A 27,071-nucleotide genomic window follows, 5' to 3' on the forward strand; every position below is an offset into this window, starting at 1 on the left:
TGGGCTTTATCGGTGGATTTATGGGCAATGGATTTTGTTAATAGTGTCATTAATTTGTGGGTAAAATGTATGCCGAATGTGACTTCTTTTGCTTTACTTACAATTACTTATTTTTTCTTGGCCTTTTTGTTTTATTATGTTTCTTACTTTCTTACTTTGTTGTTTCTTGCTTTCTTTTTTTTATTTACAACATAAGTCATTTCTCTTTTTAGGATAAAAGGTAGCCCTAAAAGGCTGTTTGGTTTGTCTTTGGTTCTTCTGAAGTGAGTTTAATGTGCTGCTCTGCCTCCTTGGCGAATACAGGTTTCAGCCCTGGTCCTCATAATCAATTGCATTGCGTACCATCCTTGTGCGCCGGATACTTGCGAATGCATTCAGTAATATCCCAGCAAACACAAAACGTTTTCGACATCATTCGCAAAAGGTTATAAAAGGTTGTCAGAAAACGTTTAAATGTCGGGTTATATAAAGGGTATACTAAGAGTATAAAACGTTTTCATAACCTTAAAAAACATTTTTGATAATCTACTGCTCAGCAAACAAAAATGTTTTACAGAAAACGTTTAAATGTCGGGTTATATAAAGGGTATAAAAACGTTTAAATAACATTCCAAAAACATTCTTGAAAACTTGATTCAAAACATTCTAAACAGAATGTTATTTTGGGGTTGAAAAAATATTTTGAGAAAAACGTTTGCCCAAAATATTTTCAACAACGTTTTAAAAACATTTTCATGACCTTTATATAACCCGACATTTAAATGTTATTAAAAGGTTTTGAAAAAAACATTTTAAGAACATTTCTGTGTTTGCTGGGTTCAAACATTTTAACATAATGTTATTTAAGTATTGACACAATATTTGGCAAAATGTTTGTAAAAATAGTTTATGATAACATTTTTTGAAAACATTTAAAAATATTGTTGTAGTGTGTTTTCATACAAAACGTTTTAAAACGTTATCATGACCTTTAAATAACCCGACATTTTAACGTTATTAAAACGTTTTTACCTAAACCAAAAGCCAAAATATAACTTATTTAAAACGTTTTTAAAACGTTTTTGTGTTTGCTGGGATATGTTGCGAAGATCTTGGATTTTGCCACAAAGGAAAAAATATCAAGTAGTGTGAGGTCTGGTGATCGTGCAGGCCACTCCACAGCATGAGCCATCCCAACTTCTCTGTTTGCTATCCGTGGACAGAGTGCAAAACGGGTACTTTTATTCAAAAGGGCATATCTTCAAAAGTTGTGAGCCGATTGAAATAATTGTTTTGGTTTATTAAAGCTAACGATTTAAGGTTTTTTTTACATACCAAAATATATTTAATAAACTTTTCAGAAATAGGAGAAAAAGGGGGCGCAGTGAGGGGCCTCTTTTTTTTTTGGGACACCCTGTATAATACTGATCACTAAAGCATTTCAACAGAAGAGATGTTATTGTTATATTTGCTAACTTTTCTAGGAACTTTTCATATTCAAGCAATGCAAATGATCCTTGACCTATGGGTCCTAGTTTATGAAACATTGGACCTTTTTGTGATTTACTAATATTTTTCTTAACATCTTGTCAACCAAGCATATTTTCTAAACTTGTGTTAAGATGGATAATGGGACCTCGACACTTACCTCGAAGATGTCGAGAATCAAGATTTTGGTACTAATAGATTTAGATATTTGGTACTAATAGATAACCCCTACTTTTCTCATGCTCCTCCTAAAATTTTACACCTAAATTCTTTGTACTTTGAAGAAATTGCGAAACCAAACCGTCAAAGAAAATGATTAGCGTGGTAACACACCCGGAAGATATTCTTATAAATGGATCAACATAGTCTTTCCAGTTTCGACATAACAAGTGAGAAGCCAAGGTATAGATATTCTTCTAAAGTTATAAGAAGAACACCTAAATACTCTCAAAAGGTTTTACTATACCTGCATGTTTGAGAAATGTTTTAGTTTTCTTCAAAATTTTATGCTGTGAAATATTTGTAATGAAAGCTTTTCGGAACTATATACTTAGGTTGCAATATGAAATTAGCAATAGGCCTATGGGTGAAATTCTTTGTGCAGGCCTACAAAGGTCTATGGGATCGATCCACTCCACACTGAGCTACACTGTTGAATAAAAGAGGTGTAGGCCTATCTCTTGCTTTGTAACACTTTTTAGGACCAGTTTATAAATCGTGAGCACTGTCTTTTTTATTTAGGGGAAACAGTTCGTTTGTTCAGTTCAAACGTATCAGAACTTTGTGTTCTATTTGAATTGCGCTCCATGAAAATATATGTTGTTCCATAGAGCAGATGGTCATAAATTTTACATGGTGCCATCTATCGATGCTAAAATGTGTGTATTAGAATACACTTAGACCTGAAAGTGTACCAGAAAGGGGGGGAGGCACTTTGTAAAAGTGGAATGATCTGGAATCACAGACTTGAAATCAAAGTTGAATTTCATTTCAATTCCACTTCATTTTTCACACTCAAAATTATTTCAATTCCAATCCAATTCTTCATTGCTCATGCTTATTTTAATCCCAATCCAATTCATGCCCAAGTCAGATCATTTGTGACGTGTCATGTCAAAAGGAGACACTTTTGGGCAGGATCGTAAATGGAGAAATAGCCAAAAATCTGCCCGGGTGATTTTTTTCACAATTTTGGTTTGTTGCGAATTTGTGATGTTATTAATATTTACAATATTGTCCGAGAGTTTCAGACCGGAATATAACTGGCATCTTGTATTTTTAGAGACAGTTTTCAAGGTAATTCCTGCTCTCAACATTGTCAATAATATTTTAAAGGCCGATATCTCAATTTCCAATTTTATAATACCATAACTTACGAACTCAATATCTTCGCTTAGGAATGTCCAATTTCATTGGGGAAAACGGCATTGTGGAGCAAAATATCTCATATTTAAGATATGTAAAAGCCTCAAAATTGATAACCTGCCCAAAAGTGTCTCCTTTTGACATGACACGTCACATTTTGATCCCAATTTAATTCAAATACATTGAACCACCAGGTCGTCCACCAACCAGATGGAAGGACCAAATTCAGAGGGACTTGGGAATGACCCCACATGAAGCAAAGACACAAGCAACAGACATAACTGAGTGGAGGAGGCTTACTCGGCAGAGTGCAAAGGGCCACACCGGCCTGAGCAGATAAATTAGTAAGTCAAGACATTGAAATGAAAATCGCCAAAAATTAATTTCAATTCAATTCAATTTCAACGCATACACTGCAAAATACTGTAAAAAAGACAGAAAAGACGGTGTAAAAATAACAGCAACATTGTCATTTTGTCAAAAGCCTGCCATATTGCTAGCAACCAAACTGCTAGCAATATGGCATTTTTTCAACAGTATAATTTGTCAAGGGTTCTTCAGATATTTTGAAATATCTAATGACTCTAAAAAAATCTAATTTGTACCTCAAAAATAATTAGGTTTGCCGGTATGTTCGGTGTTTTTATTTATAAAAAAAATTGTGGGTCACAAAGTGATACTCTGTACTTTAGAATGCCATATGCTAGCTTGTATATAAAAAAAAAAATGAAAAGAGCCTAGCTGTATTAAAAATGATTTATTGATTTTAATTGTCATAAAAGCTTTTCATTTAAGGTTATTAATTATTTTAAACTGTTGTGATTTGGTAGTTCACAGCATCTTACGAATGGTAGTGAGCTTTGGCTAAAACTGTATTGCTCAATTCATAGCGAGTGTGTAGAAGAATTAAAATATCACAGATATACTTTTATAGGTGCTGCGGTTCTTGAGTTACGTTGTAAAGAGGGCTGAAACAACAACACTTTTGTAAAACGTACATAACTCATTAACAACAATAAATTAAGCAAGTTTGCAAAGTATATGATTTGCAGAATGAACTTTTGCACAACATCAAGGTATTATTTTCAATAATATATTGATCTAGATAATGAAAATCGATTTTAGGTTGCTTCGACCAACAATACCTCGTCTACCCTTAAGCTAATAATGTATATAGCAGCTTGTCAATATAGCCAGAAAACACACCACATTTCGCCAAAATACATTCTAGAAACGCTTGCTGTTAGAATAAGAAAAATTTTAATGCTAATTTATTGCACATTCTAGGGAAGCGTGGTTACCTTTTTAAAATAACCGAGTGAGAGGGTTTTCAAGAAAATATTTTTCCTGTCAAAACTGAAGCATCCTCTGTATAAAAGAAAATATGAATATTAACTGCACATCATATATAACGATTCGTGATACCCAATTATGGCGCATTTGATGCCGTTTAAGAGGCAGAGAATTTTATTTCAATTTTATATACGCCAATTTTTTTTTTAATTGAGCAAGAATAAGGATAGAAAAAACGTTGAAAATCCTATGTGAATATTACATTAGACCCGGCATAAGATTACTGTTTCGTTTTTATGGTAATCTAATCTTTTATTTCCTGAAAAAACATTTGGGGTCTAAAATGGAATTTGTATGTAATTGATAAAAACATCGAACGTGTATACAAGAAAAATGGTAGGTTCCTCTATAGTATTTTACTGACCATGGAAATGTACTGACACCGTGAGAGCACGTGTCAAAATCGATATCATGTATTGTCCATATAGACGCGCATTTATCATGTTTATGGTCGGATTAACAACAATTGAGCGCTATTAATACACATTAATGTATTTAGGCAAATAAAATTCCAAAATATGGTACGTTTTCTGCTTTTGCTTGTCACGTGGTATGCCTATATTGAAGTTGCGATTATATCTTCAAATAAGTTTCACATGAATTCCATGAAGACAAGTGGTCGAGTGGTCTAAGGCGCTAGGCTCATAGAGTATTATAAGCGGCGCCGTGAGTTCGAACCCCGCCTCTGCCAAATTTTAAAAGAAGCAGAATTTAAATTTTACTTTTTTAAATTTCATATTGGGGAAATGTGACTGGGAGAATTTATGTATGGCGTGGAGTGGTGTGGCCAGAAAATGAGGCCAGGAAGGTGAAAGTGCATAGGAACAATGCCGGAAACTACGTCACGCTATTGTTCGACCTAGGCTACATATTTTTTAACGCATGCGTGTTCGTCAATACAGCTTTAGTCTCCTCCACCTTCGCAACACGGTACGTGGAGTGTCTGGAATCACACTGACGGCGGAGGAGAATACTAGCTGGTCAGACAGTTTAATTTTATCAAGCATATAGGGCCTAATACCTGAACAATCACCGTCATTTGATCGATTTACTACAGAATATATTGCATATTCAAAATATAATTTTAATATTGTAAACCTGTTAACTTATATATTTGTGTACTAAAGTATAAGGACACGTGAATCATGTCGAAGACAAAATGGCCGCTAATCCGCCTATTGTCTAGACCTAGGATACATATTTCGAATGAGGGCAGCAGACTAGGATGCTTATCCCTTCCTCTAGATTCCTGATGAGGCTTATGCCGGGGGCTAAATGTGCCTTGATTGCTTCGCTGGTGCCACAGAGGAGAACATAAGCAGTTTAGCCTGGGAGCTTCACCGCCGTCTTTGCATATACCCCAGGACGTGGTCCTAAGCACGTATAGGGATCAATCAAACATAGGGGTTAAATTTCGAAATTCTTCAAAATTCAGGAAAGTATAGTTTGACCTATCTGCATCATACCGTCCTTGAGTTATAATTTATTTAGCTTCAAATCCGGGGGAGGGGGGGCACTCAACTTTGGAAGTGACGGTATGTGCCTGTTAATAGGCCCCCTCTTTTGAAGTCGATATACCCGATGACCCCCTTTTTTTAAAAGTCATACCTGATGACCCCCCTTTTTTAGTTGCGGCTACCCTAATGACCCCGTTTTTTGCTTGCGGCTAAACCAATGACCCCTTTTTTCTAGAATAGCATCATCAAAATGGCACAAAATAATGCCGAAACTTTCAAATTCTCTTATTTCAACAAATTTGTACTGGAATTGAAACAAGAAAATAGAATTTTGCTCCATTTTTTCTAAATTTTCTATCCAATGACCCCTTTTTGAAATCTTATACCCAATGACCCCCTTTTTTCAAAATATAATACCCAATGACCCCCTTTTTATTTTGTTTGTACCCAATTACCCCCCTTTTTTGAATAACGTTTTGTACCCGATAGGGCCCTACTTCGCGACTCCGGTAGGCACACATGCGCGTATTTTTTTTTTTTGGGGAGGCTTTGCCAGCCCCCGGGGTAAAAGCAGGGGCGGCTAAAATGAAGGGGTGGCGGAAGAAGAAGGGGCGGCAAAAACAGGGGCGGCAAAAATGAAGGGGGCGGCAAAATTTGATAAAGCATATTTTTTTTTTTTAATGGTACTATACATCAAAATGTGCTGCTTTTAGGGTGCTAGAATTTTTTTTTTCCTTTTTTTTTTTGCTCTTCACTTTTTCAAACGACCGTGAAAAAATTGGGACTTTTTTTTTCCAAAAAGACCTAATTTTTTTTGGTGTTTTGGGAAAAAAAATCCATATCTTCAATAAGAAAGGTCAACATTTTCAATTGATCATCAGCTTTTCATCCCACCTACATACACGTTAAGTATAAATCATCAGATTTATAAAGTTTACTTCGAGTACTGTTAAATATCAAAAATATCAATTTTTAATGATTTGCCATAAAATGTGTATTACATTGCGAATTTCAAAAAATCAAAATTATTTGATATCAGAAGGACATTCTTCGTATTCAGAATGCAATGCGATATGTCTGTGACCCACAATAAATACTGTCCAAACGTTCATACCCCTTCCCTAAACTATGATAACAAAATTAGCATAGAAATGTTAAAATGGTTCACTTTATGTGACTAAACCATTATCAAATGGACGCGTGAAACAATGAAACAAAATGAGTCGTCTGTCACGCCAAATCAAGTTTGTTCATGTATCAAGTTTGCCTATGCAGTGGTGCCGCATTTGGGCACTTACCAGTGGCATGGCGTCATAGGGGCACGAGGGGTACGTGCCCCGTCGATCGATTGCAAAATTTAGAAAATTATACTGTCAAGATGGAATGTTTAACAGTTTATACAGAGCTGAAGATTTTTCTTTTATAATTCTTTTTTGGCCGCCCCTTCTTCTTCTGCCGCCCTTTCCATTTTGCCGCCCCTGCTTTTACCCGGGGGCTCACGACCTCAAAGCCCTCTTCAATATACGCCCCATTCATATACTAGCTAATTTATATGTTGTCTTATACACGGCTTTCGGCTGAACCACAGGCTATGTCATATGACATGTATGACAATGACAAAGGTACCAAAATCCATTTTGATACTTTTTTTACGATCGTCCGGATGAGCAGGGCCGGATTTACCGTTTTGGGGGCCCTGGGCCAGGCCAAAATTTGGAGGCCCCAAACGCACCGTGAGGAAGGCATGTGCACTCAAGTGGCCCAGTTTTTAGATTTGACTAGGACATTTGCGCGCGAAGCACGCGAAAAAATTTCAATTTTAGACTATTTAAGCCCGAATTGAAGCTGATTTTGCTATATAATATAGGCCAGTGCGCTCGAAGCGCGCAAAATTTGCAATTTTTGTAGGCTATTTTGGCCCAAAACATGGTGTTTTTTGGCTAAAATGGAAGATGCACACTACACAGGGCAATTTTGGGGGCCCCACTGATCTGGCCCTATGGTAAATCCGGCCCTGCGGATGAGCAAATGAACGGGCCTTTAGCCACAGATTACTATTTCCCAGGAAATGGAAAGAGTTTTCACCTCGAGGATACACTGTATTTTCGTACTATTATTTTTCATTATTTTTTAATAGAACCCCTGCTCATTTTTTTGATCCCGCAAATATTCGTTCAGATGAGATACTGTTCATTTTGATTAGGAATATTATCACTTTGAACCGGCAACCTTATAATTTCCGTTTTATTTTTCGAAGTGCCTATTCAAATTGATGAAATCTCAAACTCATTATTTGACCAGATTACTGAATTCATTTTGAGAAGATTCTGTTATATCCCCCTCGGACATGACAAACTATCAAGTTCAAATTTGATTTTTTTTTGGATCATTTTTGATAATCTATTCATTTTTTAATTTAATCAAAAGGCAGTCTTATCAAATTTGATGAGTTTCTTGTCATTTAGATGAGAATAACAGATTCATAAAATAGAGATAATTTTTTCAGGCAAGTAGGAAAAGTGCTCCGCCCGGGAATCGAACCCACCTCAGGTTTACAAGACCACGTGAAGCTTCATGATTAAGCTGGCTGAAATTCGAACCTTATCTCGTCCCCGCAAATAGCTCATAGTAGCTAGGGCAGTAAACACGAGAAATAAATTGCCATCCTCCCTGAAGAGGAAATATAACAGTGAAAAACAGTGTCATCAGGCGCCATCGCTGGACCAGAACTGTAACCCAAGTTTTTTTTTTTCCTTCCAAGCTGTCCTCGGAATTTCTTTACCGGTAAAAGCACACGAAAAAAGTGCACGCTGTCAAATTTTACATTTCACAGCTAAAATTCAAAGGGGATGTTACCAAGCCAGGGGGCAAAATTTCCAGATTCTTCAAAATTTGTGAAATGACGGTCCGTGAAGCCTTTCGTGGGCAAGTACTTGAAGTAGTTTTCTCTAGTATTATAATTTGTAGGCCTATAAATTCTGTTAAACATAGTGCCTAAACTCACTGGCAAATGTTGAAAGCAGAGGCGAAAATGGGCACTTGTTTACCCACTATGCAGGGGATGTTTGAGGGGGGATGTTCCGGCCTCAGATCTTGGGAAATTTTGCAAAATGAAGGCCAATTGAAGCCAATTTGATGCATCATTTTTACACTATTTAAGTTGAGACTCGCAATTAAAGCATGCATGGATCGATGTTGAAGCAAGTCAGCATGGAGTCCGTCAGTGGCGTAGATTTCTTTTCGCCATTGGGGGGGATGGGGTTAGAAAAAATTTCTTGAAGTCAGCACCTTTTGGTGACAAAATAAGGTTATGGTACAAATGCGCGCGAAGCGCGCGAAAAATTTTGCAATATTAAAGCTAAACTGGTGAAATATTGTACAAAAGTTGAATAAATTCGCGCGGAGCGTGAAAAATTTAGCACTTTTTAGGTTGATATTGGCCAAATATGGGGTTAATTTGATTGGAAACCCATATACAGGCGTCAACATTGGGGGGGATGATTGGATGGATCATCCCCCCCTGGCAAAATATGGGGGGGGGGGGATAAATCCCCCCCCCATCCCCCCGGGATCTACGCCTATGGAGTCCGTCTTATAATACTAGACTTTTTTGACAAAATGTGACGGGCCCTGCATATCGGCGGGCCGGCAGTACTTTTCACATGCTTTTATGATGAGGACTCGCCTCCCAGTTCTGGCACTCCGTGTATCCGCGCCGGTTGCAGATAAAGAAGCACGATTCGCGAAATACAATTAAAAAAAAGGGGTCATTTTTCATACACTTGTTCACGAAATTTAAAAAAAGGTGCTTTTTATCTACCAATCACATGTATAAATCATCGTCGTTTCATTATTCAATTCATTTACGAATTTCAGTTTCATTCTTCCGTTTAAGGTAATACACAATTTTAAAGTGTTGCGATTTGGTAGTTCACAACATCTTGCGAATGGTAGTGAGTTTCGGCAAAAATTGCATTGCTTATTTCCTTGCGAGCGTGTAGAAGAATTCAAATATCACAGAAATGCTTTTATAGGTCCTGTGGTTCTTGAGTTATGTTGTAAAGAGGGCTAAAACAACAACACTTTTGTAAAATGTACATAACTCATTAACAACAATAAATTAAGCAAGTTTTCAAAGTATATGATTTGTAGAATGAACGTTTGCAAAACATCAAAGTGTTATTTTTCACTAATATATTGATTTAGACAATAAAAATCGATTTTTTTGGCTGCTTCGACCAACAATACCATGTCTACCCTTAAATTATACGATGCATACAACCGCGGGTGCCGTACATTAATTAATGTGTTTCCATCAAAAAGGGGTAAGAAATACACTGCAAAAACAAATGTTTATATTTAAACACCATATTGTGTTTATCAGAGCAACACTTAATAAACACATAATTCATGTTAATGGTCTAACACTAATGTTCATAAATTAACACTTGGTGTTATATTACAAACACTAATGTTTGTAATATAACACCATGTTAAATTAACACTTCGTGTTATATTACAAACACGAATGTTTGTAATATAACACCAAGTGTTAATTATGAACATTAGTGTTGTTACCATTAACATTAGTGTTAGACCATTAACATGAATTATGTGTTTATTAAGTGTTGCTCTGATAAACACAATATGGTGTTTAAATATAAACACTTGTTTTTGCAGTGTATTCGCGTTTTATTATTATTATTCGCGAAAAGAGTGGCAATGTAGAAGGGCAAAAAATTCGCGAAATTGCTAAAAATAGGGGTGTTTTTATCCTGAAAAGTTCGCGAAATGAGATTCAAAAGGGGGTGTTTTCAAAGTTCGCCGACGAGCATGAATCAATGACCCGCGATATACACGGAGTGCTGCACTGCAAAAACAAGTGTTTATATTTAAACACCATATTGTGTTTATTAGAGCAACACTTAATAAACACATAATTCATGTTAATGGTCTAACACTAATGTTAATGGTTCTAACACTAATGTTCATAAATTAACACTTGGTGTTATATTACAAACACTAATGTTTGTAATATAACACCAAGTGTTAATTTATGAACATTAGCGTTAGACCATTAACATGAATTATGTGTTTATTAAGTGTTGCTCTAATAAACACAATATGGTGTTTAAATATAAACACTTGTTTTTGCAGTGTGGAACCGGGACCCGCCTTTAAGCAATGCCTAAAATAATTGCAGGCCTATAAGACCTACTTCCGATCGAATTGGCTGCACGTTTTTTAGGCATGTGCCTACTATCATGACTATACGTGCATGCAATTTATCTTTTTTCTCTCCTCCTTTTCTCCCTTTGCTCTTCTCTTTTTTTCCTCCCTTTTCCCTTTTCCCTTTCTTTTTCTCTTCCCTTCTCTTCTCTTCTTTTCTTTGCAAAAAAGTGGGGCGCCCCGCTTGCCTGGGTCTTTCGGTGAGAGGGTCCCCAAAAATGGGGGGTCTTTTGGTGAGATGGGGAAGGTCGTACCAAAAAGGAGGTCTTTCCGTGAGACTGGGAACATTTTTGGGTCAAAATATAAAAGTTGATACAAAATTTTCCAATATTTTTCAAAATTGGAAAGTTTTTGAACTGAAAATTTGAAGAAAAATAATGAAAAAACGGAGTCATTCAGTGAGAAATTTGTCTAAAATTCTTAGTAGAGGGGTCTTTTGGTGACAGAAAAACAAGAAGAGGATCATTCGGTGAGAGGAAGTTCAGTCAAACAAAAAAGGGGGTCATTGGGTGAGAAGGAGTTGCAAAATGGAGGTCAATGTAGACGCACATCCCTGTCACCCATTTTAGAGCAGACGGCAGACCCCCGGGGGCAGACCACACCATCAAAGCTTGTCACCTTCATCGACCCCCAATGGAGCCAAGGGACTCTCTGAAGTTGATGTTCCACACGAGACTGGTTGCTCAACAGCCAACTTGAGATCTGAATCTCCCTCGTTCAGTAGTAGCATACGAAAGAAGAAGTGAGTGCCCCTCGGATATATTAAACAGAATTTTTCACCAGGTTGGCCGATAAATTTAAGTGACCGCTTATGGGTTCGAATTTCAGCCAGCCTAATTATGAAGCTCCCATTACTGAGTGGTTCCGGCACAGATCTAATAAACATGAACATGGTGATGGGTTCGATTCCCTGGCGGGATCACTTTTTTTTTCCATGTTGTCCGATTCATTTTGAATATTTGAATAGATAGCCTTGCCATTTTGAAAAGTTATATCTCCCTCGGAATAGTCATACCAGTCATACTTAGTAGTTGTCAAATATGAATAGATTCTATTCATTTGTGAGTAGACATGATGGATAGCCTTATGATCTTACAATTGGGGTCCGATTTCCCCCCCAATTCGCCCTACAATTATACGAGAAACATTCAAGTAGTCGTCGCAGTTCTGCAGGTCTTCAGTTACCATGGTTCAGCCCAAAAAACTGCCTAAACTAGTTTTGGTTCTTCTTTTAACGCAAAAACTGCTGAACATGGTTTAGTACGACAAAACTGCCAAAGCTCATCATAGTTGTTGTTTTTTTGACACATGAACTGCAGAACACCTGCACGGTTCATTCCGACACAAAGTGTCAAAAGTAGTTTTTGTTCTACTTTTGACCCATGAACTGCTGCATGGTTCAGTACGACAAAAACTGCCAAAACTAGTTTTTGTTCTTCTTTTGACTATGAACTATTGAAGATATTATACCATAAGGCTTTTCGTAATGCTTTATATTTTGAAACGATCTCAAAATCATGACACTGAGACCCAGGTGAGACCCGTCGTCACTACAATGAAGTTTAGTACGAGGAACCCATACCGTAGTAGCTCTGCACCAATACGAAATTAAAGGAGGATTTCGTGATCCTAGCATCCTCTTTTTATGACATTTTGGCATAACTACACAATACCCACCACACCATGGGCACAGCCCCGAGCTGCTTCGAAGGAATAGCCCCTCAATTTGATATTTTCTTGTATTTTGACAAATAATCCCCTATAGTCACATCATAATTTCTTTTACATTTTGGTTCTTGGACAAATGTCTTCAACGAAGCGCCATCTATCTAGTAGTTGGACAAATAATCCCACTACAGTCACGACATGGCTTTTTGGATTCTGGTATTTGGACAAATAATTTCAGACAGAGAGGGCGTGTTGATTGAAAACAGCCCGACGGTGTTGGTCCGACTTGGTCGGCGTAGACAGGCGGCATAGGACACGCAACACGGACGTACGAGGCTGGCGAAGATACAGGGCTGACAGCCCCATTCACAATACACGGTTAGCGATTATAAATGGACAATTAACATACTTGCAGTGGGGTACTTTGCAGAACCCCAACGGTTTTAGAGTAAGATAATTTTGCTTTGACACCACATAACAAATTTAGAATTGTTTGTGAAGATTTCATGATTATGTGTTAATCCAATGGCGACGTCAAAATCGCGATATCGCATCCACCATCATCTGGGCGTAGACGCAGTGTCTTCAACGAAGCGCCATCTATCTAGTAGTTGGACAAATAATCCCCCTACAGTCACGTCTTAATGTCTTGGATTCTGGTAATTGGACAAATAACCGAACACACTTGTACACAGAGAGGGCGATTAAGCCATAAGGTATTATTCGGCGTAGACGCAGTTGAAAACTCATTATTTGAGTACGTCCAAGGTTCCGCACCATGGGCCATTAACCAAGTGCGTCCATGTCCAAATAGGATATGCACGCAATTCTTGGTTTTATGTTGGCACAGTCGGCGCAGACGTAGTTCTGAATTCGATAGAGGGCTTATAGGTCTTGGTTTTATGTTGGCGCAGTCGGCGTAGACGTAGTTCTGAATTCGATATGGGGCTTTGAAAACAGCATGCTTCTTAACAGGACATAGACACACTTGCGTGTAGATTTTGACCTCGCCGCAGTCGGCGTGGACATAGTTGAGAATTCGCAGTGTTCCGTAATTAATGGACACACTTGCGTGTAGGTATAGACCTCATAGTTGAGAACTCGCAGTGTTCCTTACTTAAACACAATGCACGACTAAACATAATGTATGAGGGAATGCCTCGTTCTAACAAGAAAGCCCGACTGCGCGTTGGGACGAGAGACCTTATTTTTTGTAATATATTTAGAATCAATCGTATCAAATTTTTACTTGAGTTGTAAGAACCATAAAAAGAGTCTCAATCAGTCTCATTAATTTTTATCTATTTTGCTGTTTGTTGGTATAAGAACATGTGTAATAGTGCAATGCATCGCAACAAGACCAAAGTCATATAATTTGGATTCTATTATTTTTTAGAATTCAGTTTATTCCAAAGCCATAAATTCGCGGGAGAATTGTCCCAATTTTAACGTGAAAAATGGACTTTACAATCCATACCGATGACCCCCCTTTTTTTTTTTTTAGTTGCGGCTACCCAATGAACCCCTTTCTTTGGTTGCGGCTACCCATAACCCCCTTTTTTCTATAATAGCATCATCAAAATGCAACTAAAAAATACCGAAACTGTCCAATTTTGCTTCATTTTTTCCAAATTATGCCGAAAGTTTCAAAATTTTGCTACATTTTTTCACAATTTTCTACCCGATGACCCTTTCTTTCAATCTTATACTCGATGACCCCTTTTTTATTTTGTTTGTACCCAATGACCCCTTAGTTTTAAAAATAACGCTTTGTACCCGATAGGCCCCTACTTCGCGACTCCGGTAGGCACATACCCGTCACTTCCAAAGTTGAGTGCCCCCCTGTCCCCGAGGTCCAAGTTGGATATGGTATACAAATGTGACTCAAAGACAGAGATATACACAATTATTGTTTAATTCTTGATGGTTTATTGATAGTAATAACAAAATATACTTACAAAATTGGATGCAAATATAAGTGAGATGATTGTAGTCATACAGTTATATCAAGATTAGAATGTACGTTTGTTTGCCTTGTTAAGAAATACAGAAAGGTGTACAATAGAGTTGATAATGGTAATCATGGCTATGTGTCATTCATGTTAACTGTGTTTTCTTTTGAAAATATGCAAGCTTCATAAGCATGTAATTGAAGATTCCGCATGTTTTGAAGGTGATAATGATACTTTTTGATAATTTTGGCTATGGAGCACGGGCCCAAAACGGGGAGGATGTATTGCACGTCCCACGGCTGGTACCAGAGGATGAATTAAGCACTTCCCAGCAAGTCTTGCGGTTAGCATAGCTGTGGGGGTGAACATGACACCACTGCCCGCCCACTGCATACACACGTACACGTGCATGGTTCAATTTGAATTTGGACAGATATATTTACAATAAAAACACCTTCAAAAAAGTTGGTCGATTTCACATTTTATGTTATCTTATCTACAGAAGGTGTGATTTATCCTTCATGCATACATCACTTTACATCTGAAATCGACCAAGTAATAATGACACACGGACAATTCTTAAACAACATCTTTTGCACAGAGTTCAATGGGATTTGAAAAATATAGTGGCAGTTGAAACTCTAGTGATAACACTTTTACAGTGCATGATGGGCCTTCCTTAAATCATCCTCTGGGCTGGTACGTTCAATCTCAGCCCATTGTCATTCCGAAGCAATAAACATTTGACTTCAACAGGAAGGCCTGTTTCCATTGCTACATTCTTGATGTTCTTATATTAAACGAAAAACACCGAATTCTTTCATTTCGGATGTAATTAAATCCACTTTTTTTTTAAAACTTCAAAGAAATTCACTTTGTGTTGGAAATATGATTTTGAATTTCCAAATCATGATCTAAAACAAATTTGTTTTTAAATGGACTGTAAATAGTTCACTTTATTTATTTTTTTATCCTTATCTGGTAGTTGATATTTTTTGGTGGCAAACTAGGCTCGAAGTTTAAAAACGTGATTTAAGAAATGTATTCCTTTGACAATGGTAGTGATGATGATGATTATGGTGATGATGGTGATGATAATGATGATGATGATGGTGATAATGTTAATGATGACGACGAATCACTGTCAATTTTTTTATTTATTTTTAAAATGTCATTACCATCGGAAAGGAAATTGTAAACAAAACGCAAAGTACGGAAACTAGTCTTGGGACACTTGAGGACCACGCACCATATTCGACCCCCTCCTCCCCCGTAACAATGTTGATTTGGGTCTTATGAATAGCCTCCGTGTTCGGACTCTGCAATTTTGAATCCTAATTTGTTTGGTCACGGGAGCCTAATAGAACCCAACGTTGATTGGTGGGGAAGGGGGAGGGGGAGGGATGGGGTGTTAGGAAAATGTTTAGGTTTGAGCACTTCATTTGCATTCTTTATAAACAAGTAGTAACCTTCAAATTAAATGACGTTTAGTCAAGTGTTTGCTTAAACATTGATATGGAGGGGGAAGGAATGTGAAAAATTAATGTTACATTATTGTTTTGCCTGTCTTGCCCGGGTGTTATGTACAACCAGACGCACGTTTTTCTCGCTTCATAATATTTTGCAATGGTAGCCTGTTTTAACACACAGATGCATAGCGAAGCATATATAACTGTCTCTCTCGAGGACAACATTAGAACTTTTACAATGAAACAATTCCCAGTTCATTTCATTAAGATCCACAACATTCTCATCTATCAGGGGAAGTTCTTATACCCCTAAACATATGTACATTCATTGAATGACCTTTGAAGATTTGGGTACAAAAACTCATACTCTGCAACTTGAGGTCAAATTTTACACTATGATTATGTAATTGAGGTTATTGGACTGTGCCATTGGACGAGGCTCTTGTGGTCCATAGTGTTTGCTTTGAAAGGATACCTTACGTAACCAAATTAAATCGGCATACTCCCCTCAAACATGTTGAAGGACGAGCAAGGTCTGCTGACCTTTTATAACGAGAGGCTAATTATGTACTACGCATGTTTGTGCGTAAGCACACTTGTTTGTCATATACGCGTACTGTGTTCGCACACGTATCGCATTTTGAATAGTGTGCGTATATGCGCAATGCGTTTTGGGCGTTTAAACATTACTAGTAAAATGTACTGGAGATGTTTGTGCGTATGTGTACGATTTGGAAATTCAAAATCATAATTGCCAAACAAAGTGAATTTCTTTGAAGTTTAAAAAAAAACTGGATAAAATTACATCCGAAATGAAAGAATTCAATGTTGAAAGTACGATTGCCGGATTCCGAATGATATTGTTGATTGTAACACATAATAAGTTCTATGTTAAAGCTTTGTTTTACATTACCTAATTACAATTGGGTGAACAATGTGTTCGTATGTTTACTGCGCTCTGTACAAAATAGAAGAATAACATTACATAAAACCCTCCACCACTAAATACTTACAAATTAATACATGAAGAAAATAATATTTAAACTGGACTGCTGCCTAACATTTTGTGTCTTGAGCTGTTTAAGGTGATTATGCAGGCATTATAAAAGTGCTCTAAACAGATTAATTGAGTAGACCAAAGTACACTGATCAATATGCCTTTTCTTTGGAATCAATCGGACATAGGCCTACGGTTTTCAAAATACATCAATTTATATTTTCTTTGTACCGTATTGTCTTTATCAATAATCAATCAAGTCAATAAGCTAAAATGACTGGAGAAGCTCATTAACATATAATTTTTGCCAATATTTTGCTAAAAATCCATGCATAATTGTTCGGGGTACTTTTATTTTGCATAAATTTGCCCTGAAACTTGGTCAAAGTGTTTCTAATATGTTTTAATGTATTATAATAATATAGTGAAGGCCAAGTTCAATAATAAACAACCTGTTTTACATCCGACTTATTCAAAACAAGGTGGAGGAAAGGGCATTTTATTTTTTAGAGCAGAATCGTGAATACCCATAATTATAGTTATTCTAGCATACACTATGTCTGCACAAAAGAGGAGAAATCTTTTTATTTGTTATACTGACATATAGGACCCCTTATTTATCTCAAAACATTCCTAAAGTGTTTCTAGTTTATTAGCAAGGCTATAGGAAGAATATTTGTTTTGTTAAAATAACTGACTTTCACAAAATACAAATTTAATTGAAGAAACCTCAACAAAGGAAACAAAGAAGACGTGAAACTAATGTTTTACGGGCAAAGCGAAAGGAAAACCAATTTACCCATGGCGAGAAATGGACGATCCCAATTGTTTGTCGGTCCGGGTACGGTCATGCTAGCTCCCTGCTGTGCGTGTTGTGATGTTGGCATGGGGATCAATAGGTGACATCGATTTTGTAAACATCTACATGTAATGTGTGATTGCGTTTGTTGGTCATTTATGAATGTCGTTCCATCAAGTTAACATCGGGAAGAAATTTCCCCACCCACCACTCCCAATAAGGGTATCATGGGCAATGAAAAATATATATTAGTGAACACATGCAATGTTATTAAGAGTGATAATTCACTCATTAAGTAAAGGGAATAGAGAGAAGTTAACAACTCAATAACAAACAAAAACAAAGGAAATGTATTATGATAGGTCAATTATGTTGCATTAGCATGGTTATTTATAATTGTCCGTAGGTGATTTAAGGGCTTAAACCGGGGCTTAAATCAGCACATGCGAAGAGGGAATCCTTTACAGAAATAGCTGCAAGTAAAGTAGTGAGGACATTATCGTTATGTTATATAAATTACGTTATGGCAATATAGACAAATATTGGATAAGCAGAAAGTCTCAATAGATCAGGAGTACAAGCAAAATGGTACAAATTTTCAGAATGTTATTTTAAATTAACCAGCCTGTAAGTTCCAAATGTGTTTATCACAGATGCCATAGGTAATCGAGAGAAAGGCTTTCAGAGATCTTCAAATATGCACAAGATCTTCAAAGATAAGAGTCACAATATAATATTGTTCCCCCTTCTATAAATTATATATATATATCAGTTCTAGAAAATGGAGAGCTGTCAATAATCAATACATGTTAAAAGAGTTATATGTGCAAAAATTTGGACATGGAAAGACAAGTTTGTTGAAGAAGATAAAAGAATTGCAGCAGATATCATCCTAGATGAGCGATCATGAGGCGACATTAGAACAGATTGGTACAGCTGGCATCATATTATTTGTTGTCTTATATGGTGGCAGAGAAGAAGATTCTTTAAACGGTCTACGGTTCGCTTAAGGATGCACACAGGATCACTGAAGTGTTACATGGCCAAAATTGAGTTTTCATCACTAATGTCATCTTCAAACCGTATTTTATCTTGTCATTAATAGATTTTAAAGAAATCTTAAAATTTGAACCATAAGAAAAGCTATTTTAAAGACCCTTTTTCATTAAAAATTCGTCAAAATGTAAAAGCAAATAAATCATTGTTTTCCCGCAATAGATCGCGTTCTCGTAACGCGTACTGCGGCGTACAGCTAGCAAAGACACGCACACATGGTAAACTGGATGGGCGAGGTGATTACTGATTGAGGCGCTGGAGTCGCCAATCGCGATCACTACCGTATTTTATCGTATTGATCTCTTCCAAGGTAGGTAAAGCTTGCACCATTGCATTGTGAAACTGCGGGCCGACAGACCACCACCGTCCCCGTCCCAGAATCAGTAGGCCTACTCGATAAATTTCGCCAAAAAAGTGCTGATATAGTGGTATAAATTTTAGGGTTTTTTTTTATATGAACATAATAGTGAATTTTTTGTTTGTTTTTGTTTTGAAAAGTGAAAAGATGAAATTTATCTGTAAGAAGTAGTTACCCGTAAGAAGCCCTGTAATGATTACCCAATCTGGTAGGCCTAGATACGATAGAAAACGTAGGCCCTAAATATTTTGCTAGTAGGCTAGACTTAGCCCGTATAGTACATCATTAGGCTTATTATTTTATGTTTAAAAATTTGTTTTGTTATTTCATTCATTCATTCATTCATTCATTCATTCATTCGACCATTCATTCATTCATTCATTCGACCATTCATTCATTCATTTCATTGTTATTATTTGATTTACCAATTAGTTGGTGTAGTTGGACAAGAATATAGGCCTATTATATTAGCTTATATTTAATGCAGTCCCAGCCTTGGTTCGGGAGCCTCTGCGGTCGTTCAGTCTCGTCTTCATTTTGAAGTCCATAAAAAATAGGCAAGCAGTTACTCTACCGGTAGGCCTATAATTAAAAAAAATAATATTAGATACCTAAGGCCCTGAATAATGTTTCAAAGTGTTATTAAAACACGGATTTAAGATTCGTTTTCAAACGTTCTCTACTCCCGATTGACCGTTGACAATTCAATACATCATATCGACCATCTATAGGCATAGGCCTACAACTCTAAGTCAAAAATGTCGATATTTGAAATCGGCATAGCGAGCACGCGTTTATGAAAGCATTTTCATGAATGTTTTAATGCTAAATAATAATTTCAAACGAGAAATATAATCGAAAACGCAAATTCGTGCTTTTTTCATAACCCATTTTAACTACATTTCCATTAGTAGGCCTATTAGGTCTACCATATACCATGATTGCGATAAAAGCCTTTGGTTTTACAACACTTTTTGCGAATGTTTTGGCCGAATGCATCATTTGATCCACAGCTATCTACAAAAGCTTTCACCTACTGAAAGAGCAGCATATTTTCAGTCTGCGGGTTCTTTTACAGGTCATACTTTGGAGAAAGCTAACAAACAATGACTTGAATCCAATTTAAAGCATTGGGGCTGAAAACACTCTGACATCGTTCTAGCACTGGTCCTTACGAATTTAGATGCAGCACCACATAGCTTGCTTAAGCTTGTACGATACAATTGTAAACTAGCTTAAACTTTCCTCCAGGAATTCTTGTGTAAATAACGGATGATCATGTCGCAAAAATGGACTTAAATGTGTCACAGCTTGTGAATATTACACAGGAGAACATTTCCAAAACGCTGAGGCGATTATACCTGTAGATGAGAACGAAGACAGCTACTTTTGCTTCAGAAGCTGAGATATATATTTACATGTGGTGGCAGGTATTTGGGATTCTATTGCGACTTGCACTTCAGTGTTATAAGCCCGGGTTTTAAGTAATTGCACCAATTCTCTGACCCTTAAAACCTACATTCTCTTAAAAACCTATTCAAAGATTAAAATCACCATTATATTGGCTTCAGAAGCTGAGATATTTAGCTAATCATGTTTGATTTTAGCAATATTGAGGGCCATGTTGGATTGCAGTGTCAGTAAAGACATATACTTATGAAGATAAATACAAAATTGACTCCTAAAACCTATTCAAAGACACTAAAAGCTACATTGTACTAAAATCATTATCATATCTGCTTCATAAGCCAAAATATACCTAAACATAACACATGGTGGTGGCGGCCATTTTGGCGGCCATCTTGGATTCCAGTGTGAATGAAGACTTCAGTGTTTTAGATACGTACAGATTTGAATTCTTTGACCTTTGAAATATATTCAAGGACACTAAAATCATCATCATATCTGCTTCAGAAGCGGAGATATATCTAATCATATGTGGTGGTGGCCATTTTGGCGGCCATCTTGGATTTCAGTGTAATTGAAGACAGTGTGTTAGATTTGTACAAATTGAATTCTCTGACCTCTTAAACATATTCAAAGACACTAAAATCATCATATCTGCTTTAGAAGCTAAGATACAGCTCATTATATGTTGTGGCGGCCATTTTGGCGGCCATCTTGGATTTCAGTGTGATTGAAGACATCAGTGTGTTAGATTTGCACAAATTTGAATTCTCTGACCTCTTAAACCTATTCAAAGACACTAAAATCATCATCATATCTGCTTTAGAAGCTAAGATACAGCTAATTATATGTTGTAACAAAAACTGATGCTAAACTTAAAATGTGTATCCATTATTTAAATTCAATCAATCCCGGAAATTAAGCATGTTATTAAAACCCTAAGCCACGATGGGTAGATTTGTTTCTGATTACCCAGATCAGCTATAATGCGTAACATATTATTAAAAGGGCTACTGCATGGAGGTGAGGTTTATGACCAAGAAATGTAAATATTGACTTTCCTCTGTGTGTGTCATCACATGAACAATTACGTAATCGTATTGACTTTTGTTGAACCATGGTTGAACTTGTAAAGGTCAGTAAACTCATCATCACTCCTGCCAAATACCATTTTCTCGGGGGGGTGCCCTGTGCAAGGCAACATGATTCAGCTTTGGCACTTCAGATCTGTAACCTAACTTTTCCAAGCTGTCCCAAAAAATCTCTTTTCCCGTGAAAAGCACACGAAAATTTGCTATCAATGCATGCTAAAATGCGAAGGGGGATACCGGAGCCAGGGGCCAAAATTTCCACATCGCATCGTTCAACTAAAAAACATTAATTACCAGGACAAATGCGCGCGAAAAAATTGCAATGAACAAAATAATCATGTGCCATAAAATCGTGCCAAAGCCCACCCCTGTAGCCAAAGTCATCCTTAAAGAACTAATATCACTTTCAAAACATACTGAATCTTCAATTATTAGGGGAGGGGCTGAAAAATATGTAGGGGGGGTTACAAAATTTTGGAGTTCTGAATATAGGGGATTCAAAAGTTTTGGGTGTATGAACAGGGGGGTTAAAAAGTTTTTGTGCACTTAGAGGGGGGGGGGGGGCTGTAAAAACTTTAGCAACATTAGTCCGGAAGCAAAAAATAAAGAATAGCCTCCAATATTGTCGTAAATGTTCCAGTATTAAAAACCAAAACAAAAGTTCATTCCAGATAAGGGTATTTATTTGATACAGTTAACATAATTTAACTACGTCCACGCCTAAACGCAAAACCTGCTATTTTTGAACTAGGCCTACGTCTGCGCCGACTGCGCCGACATAAAAACCAAGACCTACGGTCCAAACACTACATGTAGCAGCAAAACACTCAAACACTTCTGGTATCAAACAAAAAACAACATACCATCCCAATTCAACTTCAACGGGGACAAATCCCCCTCCAACACTGCGTCCATGTCCCATTTATAAAATCACCCATTTTAATTACGACCACACCCAAAGCCCAAACATGCTAAATTTCGACTACGTCTGCGCCGACATTAAACCAGGACCTATACTTTGTCCAATTTACATGTACCAACAACAAATTCAAACACTATCAAACACAAAACAACATCTTGTAGGCCTACTCCTTCAACGCCATTGGGGACAAATCCCCCGCAATACTGCGTCCACGCTCCATTTTTAAAATCACCACTTTTAACTACGTCCACGCCCAAACGCAAAATCTGCCATTTTCAACTACGGCTGCGCCGACTGCGCCTACTTAAAAACCAAGACCTATGTCCAACATACTGTTCATGTACTGCCACCACATTCACACACAATTTAACATATTATACTAATTCAACATCATGGGCACAAATCCCCCAAACACTATGTCCCATTCATAAAATCACCAATTTTATCCACGTCCAAGCCCAAAGCCCAAACCTGTTAATTTTCAGCTACGTCTGCGCCGACATAAAAACTAGACATAGAATTTGTCCTAGTAGGCCTATACATGTACCAACAACTAATTCAAATACAATCACACACAAAAATACCACATCTTGAACTCCTTCAACGGTATAACGGGACAAATCCCCCGCAATACTACGTCCACGCCCCATATATAAAAACCTGTCAATTTTCAACTACGTCTGCGCCTTGTTAAAAACCGACACCTATAGGGCCTATAGGCCTACTCCCGAGTAGTACCAGCAAACATACTTCCTTTGTTTCAACTGCAACTTAAATAATGCATCTACGCTGCATTGATCAACCCGCCAATTTAAACTGCGTCCACGTCAAACGCCAACTCTGTCGGTTTTTCGACTACGTCTGCGCCAACTGCGCCCACAAAAAAACCAAGACCTATACTTAGTCTCCAGAATAACACACTCACAACATTACCATACACAAATCATTAAAACAGAATACCCCACTCAAGCACAAAACACCCTATTCCCAGTGTTGGAGGACTCGGGACTCGGACTCGGACTCGAGTCCGGACTCGAGTCCTTTTTTCAAGGACTCGGACTCGGACTTGGACTCGGAAGCTAAGGACTTGGACTCGGACTCGGACTCGGACCCCAAGGACTCGGGGACTCGGCTTCGAGTCCTCCTCGAGTCCGGCAAAATAGGGTCTTTTTAGGTCTTTTATTTTTGTTCATTGTAAACTTCTTATGCTTGATCAATGATCACATCACATGATTAATTTAAGTAGCTTTATATGCAAATAAATTCAGTAGATAAATTCAGTAAATAAAAGTAGACAATCAAAAAGCAAGATTGCTTTCAGTTATATCTTTAATTGGTTAAATGGGTTTTAATCATATTCGTTTGTTTTGACATGACTGCTTTGTTAGACGCAAGTCTAGAATGTATGAATAATAATAATACTCTGGGGCACTCAAGTTAAATTTTGGTAGGGGTGTGGGGCGCCGAACTTTGGGAACTATAAGAACTGATTTGGGGGCAAAATAGGGGCTTGATGAACGGAAATTTCAACATTTTTGTGGAGGTCTGTGAACTAAAGTTGGGCCAAATTATAGGCTTTGGAGCTAACAAATTCAAAATATTTCCAAATTTGAGCTCAAGACCTACACTTTTCAGAGTGTTAGGCTCAATGAACTGGAGCATGATGCAAATGACTGCCGGGAGCCTGAAAAAGGACAATGACTGCATCTTTTGCCTCTCTAAAACACAAGCCTAATAAGTTACTGTGAGTCTGTGATTATACTCTGTTTCCAAGGTATGCTACCTAAGGGTAAAATGCTCTAAAAAGGCTTAGAAAACAGTACGGAAACGCTTACATAATACAGATTTCCCTGCTCGCTGCGCTCGAAACATAATTATCTAAACCTTTTAAGGTTAGTAAATTGGGATTCTCCAAAAATGGCATGTGCAAAGGGGTGCAAAGATTTTTGGCAGGTCGGGAGGGGGGGCGATTTTGGCAGGCCGAGAAGGGATAAGCATTAGAGAGCTTGCGAAATGAAGTTACTTTAACTTTAACGTCTAGAGGATTATAGAGGATTATGTATTAAAAACCAAGGTGCTTTTGAATACAAAATCCTCTATAATCCTCTAGACGTTAAAGTTAAAGTAACGTCATTTCGCAAGCTCTCTATTTTTGACAATTTCACCCCACTCCGGGCTCAGCATAATTTTGCACAGCCCCAAAACAATACTAGGCATGCTAGGTGGGACTAGCAAATTATGTATTTACAAGAAAATAATATAGAACTAAAATTCTGGTTAAGTATAGGCTTACGTAGATATAGTATTGGTGAAACCCCCGGGGCTTGAATTTGATACATAAGGACTCGGACTCGGACTCGAACATTGAGGACTCGGACTCGGACTCGGACTCGGACATCAGAAATTGGCAGGGACTCGGACTCGGACTTGGACTCGGACACCAAGGACTCGGATTCGGACTCGGACTCGGATGACGAGGACTCGACTACAACACTGCCTATTCCAATACATACAAACATGTTACAACTTTATACAACTATACCCCCGAGAGGGGTATTCTGTAGTTACTCCGACATTTTTCAGTATATCCACGAAAAAGCCTATTCCCAAAATTTCAGTTGATTCCGATTTTGCGTTTGCGAGTTATGCATGATTATGTGTATTACACTGCTCCATATAGACAATGCGTTGAATTTCGTTCTGGTGCACCAGAACGAAATTCAAATTTAACGATATTTTTGCTAAACGAATTAATCTGCAAGAAATATTTGGTACATAAACATTATGTAGCCAGAGGTATAGTGTAAAAATCTCAACTTTTTTTGGGAAAAGTGGGGGGATGAGCCTGTGGATCACGAAATGCCCCTTTAACATATGAACTATTGAAGATATCTTATACTATAAGGCTTTTCGTAATGCTTTATATTGTGAAACGATCTCAAAATCATGACACTGAGACCCAGGTGAGACCCGTCGTCACTACAACGAAGTCGCACCGTTATTTGAAAAACAAACATCTAATACCGGCCCAGCAAACACAAAAACGTTTTAAAAACGTTTTAAATAAGTTATATTGTGGCTTTTGGTTTAGGTAAAAACGTTTTAATAACATTAAAATGTCGGGTTATATAAAGGTTATGATAACGTTTTAAAACGTTTTGTATGAAAACACACTACAACAATATTTTTAAATGTTTTCAAAAATGTTATTGTAAACTATTTTTGCAAACATTTTGCCAAATATTGTGTCAATACTTAAATAACATTATTTTAAAATATTTGAACCCAGCAAGCGCAGGAATGTTCTTAAAATGCTTTTTTTTCAAAACCTTTTAATAACATTTAAATGTCGGGTTATATAAAGGTCATGAAAACGTTTTTAAAACGTTATTGAAAATATTTTGGGCAAACATTTTTCGCAAAATATTTTTTCAACTCCCCAAAATAACATTCTGTTTAGAATGTTTTGTATCAAGTTTTCAAGAATGTTTTTGGAATGTTATTAAAACGTTTTTATACTTTATATAAACCCGACATTTAAACGTTTTCTGTAAAACATTTTTGTTTGCTGAGCAGTAGATTATCAAAAAATGTTTTTTAAGGTTATGAAAACGTTTTATACTCTTAATATACCCTGTATTTTTATGACATTTTTCAGTACATTTAAACGTTCTCTGACAACCTTTTATAACCTTTTGCGAATGATGTCGAAAACGTTTTGTGTTTGCTGGGGGCCTGCAAAATGCATAAAAAGTTATTCAAACTACTGAAAATTAAATATTCCTCACCTGTCCTCCAGTCTGCCTTAATAATCACTATTAATGTTCTCCCGGTTTTTTAAGATTCCTGGGAAGATTCCAAACACACGCCAAGATATTCAGTTTCGGAATCAAATCCTGATCAGTCTAATGGTATTTGACAAGGTCGTGAATCGGCACGCGCTTCCACGCGCTAACATTTGTCATCATGCGATTTAGTTGTTGTACATCACACGGTCGAGTTGAAAATAAGGTTGAATTTTACAGTACCTATTTACAGCCGACAATGTCATTGCCATAATTCAAATGAAATAATTGGAGCATTGAATCCCGGGCATTGAATAGGTAGCTGGTATTGTGGACGAGTAGTCACGGACACGGTAAAGCTACCTGCCATGGCTAATTACCCTTCAACAGTTTCCTTCATAAATGTAATCACATATTCCAATAATTTTCGATGTTATTTGATGTTCTGAATGCAGTTGACCTACATAGGCCTATGTATAATAGGCCCATTTTGTTGATAAAGAGGATGATAACCGATGGAGGCAGTGGCGGCGTCAGGAATTAATTTCGTGGGGGAGTGAATTTCAAGGGGAGCAAAATCACCAAATTTTGCGCAAAATTGCTGCAAAACTGGTGGAAATTTTCGTAATTTTGAGTTGTTAAGCTTTTTTACAGGGGCAACTGGGGGAGCAAGAGTACCAACTGGAGTGCATTCCC

The 27,071-nt window shown here is 37.2% G+C and overlaps 1 protein-coding gene across 1 annotated transcript in view; it reads right to left on the reverse strand.

The window, feature by feature from the left end:
* Window positions 1–26,601, reverse strand: part of LOC140164598 (uncharacterized) — a 42,423-nt gene extending 15,822 nt beyond the window's left edge. Inside the window, exon 1 of the mRNA XM_072187916.1 lies at window positions 26,379–26,601. The gene's annotated coding sequence lies outside the window, so the exon portion shown is untranslated. The remainder of the gene's footprint in view (window positions 1–26,378) is intronic.
* Window positions 26,602–27,071: the final 470 nt, after the last annotated feature.

This window comes from Amphiura filiformis, chromosome 11, assembly GCF_039555335.1.
Source record: "Amphiura filiformis chromosome 11, Afil_fr2py, whole genome shotgun sequence".
Taxonomy (NCBI): domain Eukaryota; kingdom Metazoa; phylum Echinodermata; class Ophiuroidea; order Amphilepidida; family Amphiuridae; genus Amphiura; species Amphiura filiformis.